We start from the raw sequence: 13,540 nt of genomic DNA on the forward strand, positions 1-13,540 counted from the left end.
AGTGCTCAAATTACAGAGGTATAAGTTTGTTGAGTATTCCTGGTAAATTATATGGGAGGGTATTGATTGAGAGGGTGAAGGCATGTACGGAGCATCAGACTGGGGAAGAGCAGTGTGGTTTCAGAAGTGGTAGAGGATGTGTGGATCAGGTGTTTGCTTTGAAGAATGTATGTGAGAAATACTTAGAAAAGCAAATGGATTTGCTTGTAGCATTTATGGATCTGGAGAAGGCATATGATAGAGTTGATAGAGATGCTCTGTGGAAGGTACTAAGAATATATGGTGTGGGAGGCAAGTTGTTAGAACCAGTGAAAAGTTTTTATCGAGGATGTAAGGCATGTGTACGTGTAGGAAGAGAGGAAAGTGATTGGTTCTCAGTGAATGTAGGTTTGCGGCAGGGGTGTGTGATTTCTCCATGGTTGTTTAATTTGTTTATGGATGGGGTTGTTAGGGAGGTGAATGCAAGAGTTTTGGAAAGAGGGGCAAGTATGAAGTTTGTTGGGGATGAGAGAGCTTGGGAAGTGAGTCAGTTGTTGTTCGCTGATGATACAGCGCTGGTAGCTGATTCATGTGAGAAACTGCAGAAGCTGGTGACTGAGTTTGGTAAAGTGTGTGAAAGAAGAAAGTTAAGAGTAAATGTGAATAAGAGCAAGGTTATTAGGTACAGTAGCTTTGAGGGTCAAGTCAATTGGGAGGTAAGTTTGAATGGAGAAAAACTGGAGGAAGTAAAGTGTTTTAGATATCTGGGAGTGATCGGGGCCTGAACATGCAGGAGGGTGAAAGGCGTGCAAGGAATAGAGTGAATTGGAACGATGTGGTATACCGGGGTCGACGTGCTGTCAATGGATTGAATTAGGGCATGTGAAACGTCTGGGGTAAACCATGGAAAGTTGTGTGGGGCCTGGATGTGGAAAGGGAGCCGTGGTTTCGGGCATTATTGCATGACATCTAGAGATTGAGTGTGAACGAATGGGGCCTTTGTTGTCTTTTCCTAGCGCTACCTCGCATACATGTGGGGGAAGGGGGATGTTATTCCATGTGTGGCGAGGTGGCGATGGGAATGAATAAAGGCAGACAGTGTGAATTGTGTGCATGTGTATATATGTATGTGTCTGTGTGTGTATATATATGTGTACATTGAGATGTATGGGTATGTATATTTGCTTGTTAGGACGTGTATGTATATACATGTGTATGGGGGAGGGTTGGGCCATTTCTTTCGTCTGTTTCCTTGCGCTACCTCGCAAACGCGGGAGACAGCGACAAAGCGAAATAATAATAATAAAATGATAATAATATATATATATATATATATATATATATATATATATATATATATATTTTTTTTTTTTTTTTATACTTTGTCGCTGTCTCCCGCGTTTGCGAGGTAGCGCAAGGAAACAGACGAAAGAAATGGCCCAACCCACCCCCATACCCATGTACATACACACGTCCACATACGCAAATATACATACCTACACAGCTTTCCATGGTTTACCCCAGACGCTTCACATGCCTTGATTCAATCCACTGACAGCACGTCAACCCCTGTATACCACATCGCTCCAATTCACTCTATTCCTTGCCCTACTTTCACCCTCCTGCATGTTCAGGCCCCGATCACACAAAATCTTTTTCACTCCATCTTTCCACCTCCAATTTGGTCTCCCTCTTCTCCTCGTTCCCTCCACCTCCGACACATATATCCTCTTGGTCAATCTTTCCTCACTCATTCTCTCCATGTGCCCAAACCATTTCAAAACACCCTCTTCTGCTCTCTCAACCACGCTCTTTTTATTTCCACACATCTCTCTTACCCTTACGTTACTTACTCGATCAAACCACCTCACACCACACATTGTCCTCAAACATCTCATTTCCAGCACATCCATCCTCCTGCGCACAACTCTATCCATAGCCCACGCCTCGCAACCATACAACATTGTTGGAACCACTATTCCTTCAAACATACCCATTTTTGCTTTCCGAGATAATGTTCTCGACTTCCACACATTTTTCAAGGCTCCCAAAATTTTCGCCCCCTCCCCCACCCTATGATCCACTTCCGCTTCCATGGTTCCATCCGCTGACAGATCCACTCCCAGATATCTAAAACACTTCACTTCCTCCAGTTTTTCTCCATTCAAACTCACCTCCCAATTGACTTGACCCTCAACCCTACTGTACCTAATAACCTTGCTCTTATTCACATTTACTCTTAACTTTCTTCTTTCACACACTTTACCAAACTCCGTCACCAGCTTCTGCAGTTTCTCACATGAATCAGCCACCAGCGCTGTATCATCAGCGAACAACAACTGACTCACTTCCCAAGCTCTCTCATCCCCAACAGACTTCATACTTGCCCCTCTTTCCAAAACTCTTGCATTCACCTCCCTAACAACCCCATCCATATATATATATATATATATATATATATATATATATATATATATATATATATATATATATATATATATATATTGGATTATGTGTTAATTGATAGGCGCGTGGAGAAGAGACTTTTGGATGTTAGTATGGTGAGAGGGGCAACTGGAGGTTTTCAGGAAAGAGAATGTTGGGGTGAAGAGAGTGAAGTGAGCTTGGAAAGGAGACTTGTACCAAGAGAGATTATGTCCAGAATGGAAAAAGGTGAGAGCAAATGACGTAAGGGGAGTGGGGGAGGAATTGGAGGTATTTAGGGAAGCAGTGATGGCTTGCGCAAAAGATGCTTGTGGCATGAGAAAGGTAGGAGGTGGGCAGATTAGAAAGGGTAGTGAGATGAAGAAGTAAGAATTTTAGTGAAAGAAGATAGAGCCGTTTGGACGATTTTTGGGAGATGTATATAAGAAAGCGGCAGTAGGTGAAGATAAAGGTGCAAGATGTGAAAAAGAGGGCAAATGAGAGTTGGGGTAAGAGAGTATTTTAGATTTTAGGGAAAGACAAAAGATGTTCTGGAAGGACGTAAATAAAGTGCATAAGATGAGAGCAAATGGGAACATCGGTGAAGGGGGCTAATGAGGAGGCAATAACGAGTAGTGGTGAAGTAAGAATGATGAGTGAGTATTTTGAAGTTTTGTTTAATGATAGAGTGGCAGATATAGGGTGTTTTGGTCGAGGTGGTGTGCAAAGTGAGAGGGTTAGGGAAAATGATTTGGTAAACAGAGAAGAGGTAGTGAAAGCTTTGCGAAAGATGAAAGCCGGCAAGGCGGCGGGTTTGGATGGTATTGCAGTGGAATTTATTGAAAAAGGAGGATTAGCGGAATGCATGCATAGTGCCATTGTACAATGGGAAAGGGGATAAAGGTGAGTGTACAAATTACAGAGGTATATGTTTGTTTGAGTATTTCTGGGAAATCAAACGGGAAGGTATTGATTCAGAGGGTGAAGGCATGTACAGAGCATCAGTGGGGTTTCAGAAGTGGTAGAGGATGTGTGGATCAATTGTTTGCTTTGAAGAATGTATGTGAGAAATACTTAGAAAAACAAATGGATTTGCATGTAGCATTTATGGATCTGGAGAAGGCATATGATATTGATAGAGATGCTCTGTGGATGGTGTTAAGAGTATATGGTGTGTAAGTTGCTTGAAGCAGTGTACGACTTGGAAGAGAGGAAAGTGTTTGGTTCCCGGTGAATGTCGGTTTGCGGCAGGGGTGCGCGATGTCTCTATGGTTCATTAATTTGTTTGCGAATGGGGTTGTTAGGGAGGTGAATGCAAGAGTTTTGGAGAGAGGAGTAAGTATGCAGTCTGTTGTGGATGAGAGCTTGGGAAGTGAGTCAGTTGTTCGCTGATGATACAGCGCCGGTTGTTGATTCGGGTGAGAAACTGCAGAAGTTGGTGACTGAGTTTAGTAAAGTATGTGAATGAAGATAGCTGAGAGTAGATGTGAATAAGAGCAAGGTTATTAGGTACAGTAGGGTTGAGGGGCAAGTTAATTTGGAGGTAAGTTTGAATGGAGAAAAACTGGAGGAAGTGAAGTGTTTTAGATATCTAGGAGTGGATTTGGCAGCGGATGGAACCATGGGAGCGGAAGTGAGTAACAACGTGGGGGAGGAGGCGAAGGTACTGGGTGCGTTGAAGATTGTGTGGAAGGCGAGAGCTTTATCTCGGAGAGCAAAAATGGGTATGTTTGAAGGAATAGTGGTTCCAACAATGTTATATGGTTGTGAGAATGGGCTGTAGATAGGGTTGTGTGGAGGAGGGTGGATGTGTTGGAAATGAGATGTTTGAAGACAATATGTGGTGTGAGGTGGTTGATCGAGTAAGTAATGAAAGGATAAGAGAATGAGTGTGAACGAATATGGCCTTTGTTGTCTTTTCCTAGTGTTACCTCGCGCGCGCGAGAGGCAAGTGGGGTTTCATGTGTGGCCGGGTGGCGACGGGAATGGACGGGGGCAGCAAGTATGAGTGTGTACATGTGTATATATGTGTATGTCTGTGTATGTATATGTATGCGGTGAAATATATAGGTATGTATATGTGCGTGTGTGGGCGTTTATGTATATACATGTGTATGTGGGTGGATTGGGCCATTCTTTCGTCTGTTCCCTTGCGCTACATCGCAAACGCGGGAGACAGCCAATTAGTATAATAAACAAATAGAATATATATATATATATATATATATATATATATATATATATATATATATATATATATATATATATATATATATATATATATATATATGTTTCTTTTTCTTTCATACTATTCGCCATTTCCCGCGTCAGCGAGGTAGCGTTAAGAACAGAGGACTGGGCCTTTGAGGGAATATCCTCACCTGGCCCCCTTCTCAGTTCCCTCTTTTGGAAAATCAAAAAAGAAAAAAAAAAGAGAGGGGAGGATTTCCAGCCCATATATATATATATATATATATATATATATATATATATATATATATATATATATATATATATATATAAATATATATATATATATATATATATATATATATATATATATATATATATATATATATATATATATATATATATATATATATCCCTGGGGATAGGGGAGAAAGAATACTTCCCACGCATTCCTCACGTGTCGTAGAAGGCGACTAAAGGGGACCGGAGCGGGGGCTAGAAACCCTCCTCTCTTTGTATTTTAACTTTCTAAACGTGGAAACAGAAGAAGGAGTCACGCGGGGAGTGCTCATCTTCCTCGAAGGCTCAGACTGGGGTGTCTAAATGTGTGTGGATGTAAACAAGATGAGAAAAAAGGAGAGTAATGTAGTATATTTGAGGAAAGGAACCTGGATGTTTTGGCTCTGAGTGGAATGAAGCTCAAGAGTAAAGGGGAAGAGTGGTTTTGGAATGTCTTGGGAGTAAAGTCAGGGGTTAGTGAGAGGACAAGAGCAAGGGAAGGAGTAGCACTACTCCTGAAACAGGAGTGGTGGGAGTATGTAATAGAGTGTAAGAAAGTAAACTCTAGATTGATATGGGTAAAACTGAAAGTGGGTGGAGAGAGATGGGTGATTATTGGTGCATATGCACCTGGGCATGAGAAGAAAGATCATGAGAGGCAAGTGTTTTGGGAGCAACTGAGTGAGTGTGTTAGTAGTTTTGATGCACGAGACCAGGTTATAGTGATGGGTGATTTGAATGCAAAGGTGAGTAATGTGGCAGTTGAGGAATAATTGGTGTGCATGGGGTGTTCAGTGCTGTAAATGGAAATGGTGAAGAGCTTGTAGATTTCTGTGCTTAAAAAGGACTGGTGATTGGGAATACCTGGTTTAAAAAGAGAGATGTACATAAGTATACGTATGTAAGTGGGAGAGATGGCCAGAGAGCGTTATTAGATTACGTGTTAATTGATAGTCGTGTGATAGAGATACTTTTGGATGTTGATGTGCTGAGAGGTGCAACTGGAGGGATGTCTGATCATTATCTTGTGGAGGCGAAGGTGAAGATTTGTAGAGGTTTTCAGAAAAGAAGACAGAATGTTGGGGTGAAGAGAGCTTGGGAAGGAGACTTGTGTGAGGAAGTACCAGGAGAGACAGAGTACAGAATGGAAAAAAGTGAGAACAAAGGACGTAAGGGGAGTGGGGGAGGAATGGGATGTATTTAGGGAAGCAGTGATGGCTTGTTCAAACGATGGTTGTGGCATGAGAAGCGTGGGAGGTAGGCAGATTAGAAAGGGTAGTGAGTGGTGGGATGAGGAAGTAAGAATATTAGTGAAAGAGAAGAGAGAGGCATTTGGACGATTTCTGCAGGGAAATAATGCAAATAATTCAAATAATGCAAATAAAGAAGGAAATTGAAGGTTTGATTTATATCCTATTTGGCAGCGCCAAAGGCCATTACAGTGGAATAGCGGCATCCAGAGTGAAAGAGACAAATTGAAGATTTACTTTAAAACCCCTTTGGAGGCATCCAGAAATAGAGGAAATCCCCTTTCCTCGGCGCCAAAGGCCATTACACGGGAATAGCGGCATCCAAAGGGAAAGAGACAAATTAAGAGATTTCTTTAAAGCCCTTTTGGGGGTGCCAAAGGCCAATAGAGTGGCGTGGCGACATCCAGAAGTAAAGAGGGAGATTGAAGGATTAATTGAATACCCTTTGTTGGCGCCAAAGGACATTACAGCGGCATAGCGGCGTCCAAAGAGAAAGAAACAAATTGAAGATATACTTTAAAGTCCCTTTGTAGGTACCAAAGACCAATAGAGTGGTGTGGTGGCATCCAGAAATAAAAAGGGAAATTGAAGGTTTAATTTATATCCCATTTGGCGGGGCGAAAGGCCATTACAGGGGCATAGCGGCGTTCAAAGGGAAAGAAACAGATTGAAGGTTTACCATAAATCCCTTTTGGAGATGCCAAAGGCCAATAGAGTGGCTTGGCGGTAACTAAAACGATAGAGGGAAATTGAAGGTTTAATTTATATCCCATTTGGCGGGGCGAAAGGCCAATAGAGTGGCTAGTTGGTAACCAAAAAGATAGAGGAAATTGAACGTTTAATTTAAATCCCCTTTGGCGACGCCAATGGCCATTACAGGGGCATATCGCCATCAAGAGGGAGAGTCAAATTGAAGGTTTACTTTAAAGCCCCATTGGGGGTAACAGTAGCAAATAGAGTGGCGTTGCGGCATCTAGAAATAAAGAAGGAAATTGAAGGTTTAATTTATATCCCATATGGCGGCGCCAAAGGCCATTACAGGGGCATAGCGGCGTCCAAAGGGAAAGAAACAGATTAAAATTTACCATAAAGTTCGTTTGGAGATGCCAAAGGCCAATAGAGTGGCTTGGCGGTAACTAAAACGATAGAGGGAAATTGAAGGTTTAATTTAAATCCCCTTTGGCGGCACTAAAGGCATTATAGGGGAATAGTTGCATCCATAGGGAAAGAGACAAATTGAATGCTTACTTTAAAGCCCCTTTGGGGGTGCTAAAGGCGAATAGAGTGGCGTGGAGCCATCGAAAAATAAAGAGGGAAATTGAACGTTTTATTTAAATCCCCTTTGGCGGCGCCAAAGGCCATTACAGGGGAATAACGGTATCCAAAGGGAAAGAGAAAAATTGAAGTTTTACTTTAAAACCCCTTTGGGGTGCTAATGGCCAATCGAGTGGCTTGGTGGCATCCCAAAATAGAGGTAAATTAAAGGTTTAATTTAAAGTCCCTTTGGCGGCGCTAAAGGCCATTACAGTGGCATTGCGGCATCGAGAGGGAAGAAAGAGTCAAGTTGAAGGTTTAATTTAAAGCCCCATTGGGGATGAAAAAAGCCAATGAAGTGGCGTGGTGGCATTTAAAAATAGAGATGGAAATTGAAGGTTTGGCGGCGCGAAAGGCCATTAGAAGGGCATAGCTGCGTCCAAAGTTAAAGAAACAGATTGAAGATTTACCATAAAGATCTTTTGGGGATGCCAAAGGCTAATATCGTGGCTTGGTCTTAACTAAAACGATAGAGGGAAACAGAAGGTTTACTTTAAATCCCCTTTGGCGGCGCCAAGGGCCATTACAAGGGCAGACCGGCGTCCAGAGGGAAAGAAATAGATTGAAGGTTTACCTTAAAGCCCCTTTGGGGGTAGGAAAGGCTAATAGAGTGGCGTAGTGGCATTCAAAAATAAAAAGGGAAATTGAAGGTTTAATATAAATCCCCTTTGGCGGCGCCAAATGCCATTACAGGGGCATAACGGCATCTAAAGGGAAAAAAACAAATTGAAGGTTTACTTTAAAGCACCTTTGAGGATGGCAAAGGCCAGTAGAGTGGCGTGGCGGCATCCAAAACTAAATAGAGAAATCGAAGTTTAAATTCTAATCCCCTTTGATGGTGCCAAATGCCATTACTTGGGCATAGCGTCATCCAAAGGGAAAGTGACGAAGTTAAAGTTTACTTTAAAGCTCCTCTGGGGATGCCAAAGGCCAATAGAGTGGCGTGGAGGCATCCAATATTAAAGAGGGAAATTGAAGGTTTACTTTAAATCCCCTTTGTCTGCGCCAAATGCCATTACAGGGGCATAGCGGCATCCAAAGGGAAAGAAACAGATTGAAGGTTTACCTTAAAGCCCTTTTTGGGATGCCAAAGGCAAATAGAGGGGCTTGACGTAACCAAAAACATAGAGGGAAATTGAAGGTTTAATTCAAATCCCATTTGGCGGCGCCAAAGGCCATTACAGGGGAAATAGCTGCATCCTGAGGGAAAGAGACAAATTGGAGGTTTACTTTAAAGTCCCTTTGGGCGTGCCAAAGGCCAATAGAGTGGCGTGGAGGGATCCAAAAATAAAGAGGGAAATTGATTGTTTTATCGAAATCCCCTTTGGCGGCGCTACAGGCCATTACATGGAAATAGCGGCATCCAAAGACAAAGAGACAATGGAAGGTTTACTTTAAAGCCCGTTTGGTGGTACCAAAGGCAAATAGAGTGGCTTGAAGGCACCCAAAATAAAGAGGGAAATGGAAAGTTTGATATAAATCCCCTTTGCCGGCGCCAAAAGCCATTACAGGGGCATAGCGGCGTCCACAGGGAAAGAAGCAGATTGAAGGTTTATCTTAAATTCCCTTTGGGGTGGCAAAGGCTTATAGAGTGGCGTGACGGCAACCAAAAATAAGGTGGGAAATTGAAGGTTAAATTTAGATCTACTTTGGCGGCGCGGCATAGCGGCACCCAAAGGAAGAGTTAGGTTGGCATTGATTATAAAATTAACCATTTGTTCCCCTCTGGCCTCTGCCTGGACACTTCCCCACTGATTATGAGGAACTTTGAAATCTCCTAAAATTACTTTACGGTGAGGTATTGATTAACAAGCCAATTTGGCTCATCATTATCAAGTGCGTTGGAACTGGGGCAATATATCGAACATATGGCCTGGTATGTATTATCAAATTTTACTCTACATGCGCCAGCGTCTTGAGTAGAATTTAAAGTCACTCGTGTGTGAGGCAAATTTTCGTGTACATAGATAGCTATCCCACGATTCTCGTCTCTTCTATACGAGTGATAGCTGTCTACAACGGAACAGTCTTCTATACGAGTGATAGATGTCTACAACGGAACAGTCTTCTATACGAGTGATAGATGTCTACAACGGAACAGTCTTCTATACGAGTGATAGCTGTCTACAACGGAACAGTCTTCTATACGAGTGATAGCTGTCTACAACGGAACAGTCTTCTATACGAGTGATAGATGTCTACAACGGAACAGTCTTCTATACGAGTGATAGATGTCTACAACGGAACAGTCTTCTATACGAGTGATAGATGTCTACAACGGAACAGTCTTCTATACGAGTGATAGATGTCTACAACGGAACAGTCTTCTATACGAGTGATAGATGTCTACAACGGAACAGTCTTCTATACGAGTGATAGATGTCTACAACGGAACAGTCTTCGACTGTGCCGTTTAGAAGTGTCTCTTGTAAACAGATCAAGGCTGACCTATACAGTGCAAGCAACATTAACAAGGCAGTAACTAATAATCTTAACCTGTTATAAGGTAGTAAACCTAATAATCTTAACCTGTTATAAGGTAGTAAACCTAATACTCTTAACCTGTTATAAGGCAGTAAATCTAATGATCATGATCTAAGTTAGGAAACCTAATAATCTTGATCTGTTATAAGGCAGTAAATCTAATGATCTTAACCTGTTATAAGGCAGTAAATCTAATGATCTTAACCTGTTATAAGGCAGTAAATCTAATGATCTTAACCTGTTATAAGGCAGTAAATCTAATGATCTTAACCTGTTATAAGGCAGTAAATCTAATGATCTTAACCTGTTATAAGGCAGTAAATCTAATGATCATGATCTAAGTTAGGAAACCTAATAATCTTGATCTGTTATAAGGCAGTAAATCTAATGATCTTAACCTGTTATAAGGCAGTAAATCTAATGATCATGATCTAAGTTAGGAAACCTAATAATCTTGATCTGTTATAAGGCAGTAAATCTAATGATCTTAACCTGTTATAAGGCAGTAAATCTAATGATCTTAACCTGTTATAAGGCAGTAAATCTAATGATCTTAACCTGTTATAAGGCAGTAAATCTAATGATCTTAACCTGTTATAAGGCAGTAAATCTAATGATCTTAACCTGTTATAAGGCAGTAAATCTAATGATCATGATCTAAGTTAGGAAACCTAATAATCTTGATCTGTTATAAGATCTTAACCTGTTATAAGGCAGTAAATCTAATGATCATGATCTAAGTTAGGAAACCTAATAATCTTGATCTGTTATAAGGCAGTAAATCTAATGATCTTAACCTGTTATAAGGCAGTAAATCTAATGATCATGATCTAAGTTAGAAAACCTAATAATCTTGATCTGTTATAAGGCAGTAAATCTAATGATCTTAACCTGTTATAAGGCAGTAAATCTAATGATCATGATCTAAGTTAGGAAACCTAATAATCTTGATCTGTTATAAGGCAGTAAATCTAATGATCTTAACCTGTTATAAGGCAGTAAATCTAATGATCTTAACCTGTTATAAGGCAGTAAATCTAATGATCATGATCTAAGATAGGAAACCTAATAATCTTGATCTGTTATTAGGCAGTAAATCTAATGATCTTAACCTGTTATAAGGCAGTAAATCTAATGATCTTAACCTGTTATAAGGCAGTAAATCTAATGATCTTAACCTGTTATAAGGCAGTAAATCTAATGATCTTAACCTGTTATAAGGCAGTAAATCTAATGATCTTAACCTGTTATAAGGCAGTAAATCTAATGATCTTAACCTGTTATAAGGCAGTAAATCTAATGATCTTAACCTGTTATAAAGGCAGTAAATCTAATGATCTTAACCTGTTATAAGGCAGTAAATCTAATGATCTTAACTGTAAGGCAGTAAATCTAATGATCTTAACCTGTTATAAGGCAGTAAATCTAATGATCATGATCTAAGTTAGGAAACCTAATAATCTTGATCTGTTATAAGGCAGTAAATCTAATGATCTTAACCTGTTATAAGGCAGTAAATCTAATGATCATGATCTAAGATAGGAAACCTAATAATCTTGATCTGTTATAAGGCAGTAAATCTAATGATCTTAACCTGTTATAAGGCAGTAAATCTAATGATCTTAACCTGTTATAAGGCAGTAAATCTAATGATCTTAACCAGTTATAAGGCAGTAAATCTAATGATCTTAACCTGTTATAAGGCAGTAAATCTAATGATCTTAACCTGTTATAAGGCAGTAAATCTAATGATCTTAACCTGTTATAAGGCAGTAAATCTAATGATCTTAACCTGTTATAAGGCAGTAAATCTAATGATCTTAACCTGTTATAAGGCAGTAAATCTAATGATCATGATCTAAGATAGGAAACCTAATAATCTTGATCTGTTTAGAAATAAAAGGCAGATAAAATCTAATGATCTTGAACTCTTATAAAGCAGTAAATCTAATGATCTTTAATTGTTATAAGGCTGTATGTCCAATGATCTTGGCCTGTTACAGGGCAGAAAATCTAATGATCTTGACCTGTTATAAGCAGTAAATCTAATGATCTTAACCTGTTATAAGGCAGTAAATCTAATGATCTTAACCTGTTATAAGGCAGTAAATCTAATGATCTTAACCTGTTATAAGGCAGTAAATCTAATGATCATGATCTAAGTTAGGAAACCTAATAATCTTGATCTGTTATAAGGCAGTAAATCTAATGATCTTAACCTGTTATAAGGCAGTAAATCTAATGATCTTAATCTGTTATAAGGCAGTAAATCTAATGATCTTAACCTGTTATAAGGCAGTAAATCTAATGATCTTAACCTGTTATAAGGCAGTAAATCTAATGATCTTAACCTGTTATAAGGCAGTAAATCTAATGATCTTAACCTGTTATAAGGCAGTAAATCTAATGATCTTAACCTGTTATAAGGCAGTAAATCTAATGATCTTAACCTGGTATAAGGCAGTAAATCTAATGATCTTAACCTGTTATAAGGCAGTAAATCTAATGATCTTAACCTGTTATAAGGCAGTAAATCTAATGATCTTAACCTGTTATAAGGCAGTAAATCTAATGATCTTGAGTTATTATAAGGCAATAAGTCTTATGTTCTTGACCTGTTTTAAGGCAGTAAATTTTGCTCTGTTACAATGCAGTAAAAGGGAGAACGGGAAATATCTTATCCATCAAAGAAAACGGGAAACTTTAAGATAATTCTTAGCTATTCAAATGTGCATAATATCTGCCGCGTATAGAGTCCTTTGTTCTACTTTTTGTTGTATAAATATTATCTTTTGCTTTAGCAATGGAAGCAATATAATCTTGACATTTTGTTAAATGACAGAAGTTTCTTTATAGTTCAACGACCACAAATCTTTTTTATTTTCGTTGTTCTTATCGTGATTTAGATTTTCCTAATACTCTTACATTTCATTTCATTTCTAAATGTTATGATAAAAGGAAACAAATGATCGTGTGATATTTATTTAGCGCAATACATTATTGATATATATATATATATATATATATATATATATATATATATATATATATATATATATATATATATATATATATATATCAGGACATTTTGTTTTCATTTTATAGTAGACAGTTTGACAAACATGCATATTGACATTCACATGCAAGCACAAGCAATCATATATCTACCATGTCTTTATAGAATGTAAAAAGTATGTAAAATAATGAGCAAGTCTTTTCAAAATCTTAAAACTTAACAACCTGATATGCAAGAGTATTTCTATCTACATGGAAATATATTCAGTCATACTTGTTGAAAATGAAAAAAAAATAATATCATGAAACAAGAGAAGACACCTATTAATATTATCTGAAACATTGCCAAAATTGAAATTGAAACAATTCAAGACGCCCATGCCATTTACGATTCAACACTAATTCAGACCAGATTCAAAATCTCACTTCGGCGTTCATTCCTAGCTGATGTGTTTCTTTTTTCGTGCAAAATTTGCCTGTTTCCCAGCGGAGAGACGTGTTATGCCCTTCACGTTGCCTCTGCCGCTCATGTTCTCTCTGCCAACAATAAAACAAAACCATGTGTACAAGGATTTAACACTCATTTGCCTAGATTGAAAATTTCA

Source organism: Panulirus ornatus, chromosome 5, assembly GCF_036320965.1.
Source record: "Panulirus ornatus isolate Po-2019 chromosome 5, ASM3632096v1, whole genome shotgun sequence".
Taxonomy (NCBI): domain Eukaryota; kingdom Metazoa; phylum Arthropoda; class Malacostraca; order Decapoda; family Palinuridae; genus Panulirus; species Panulirus ornatus.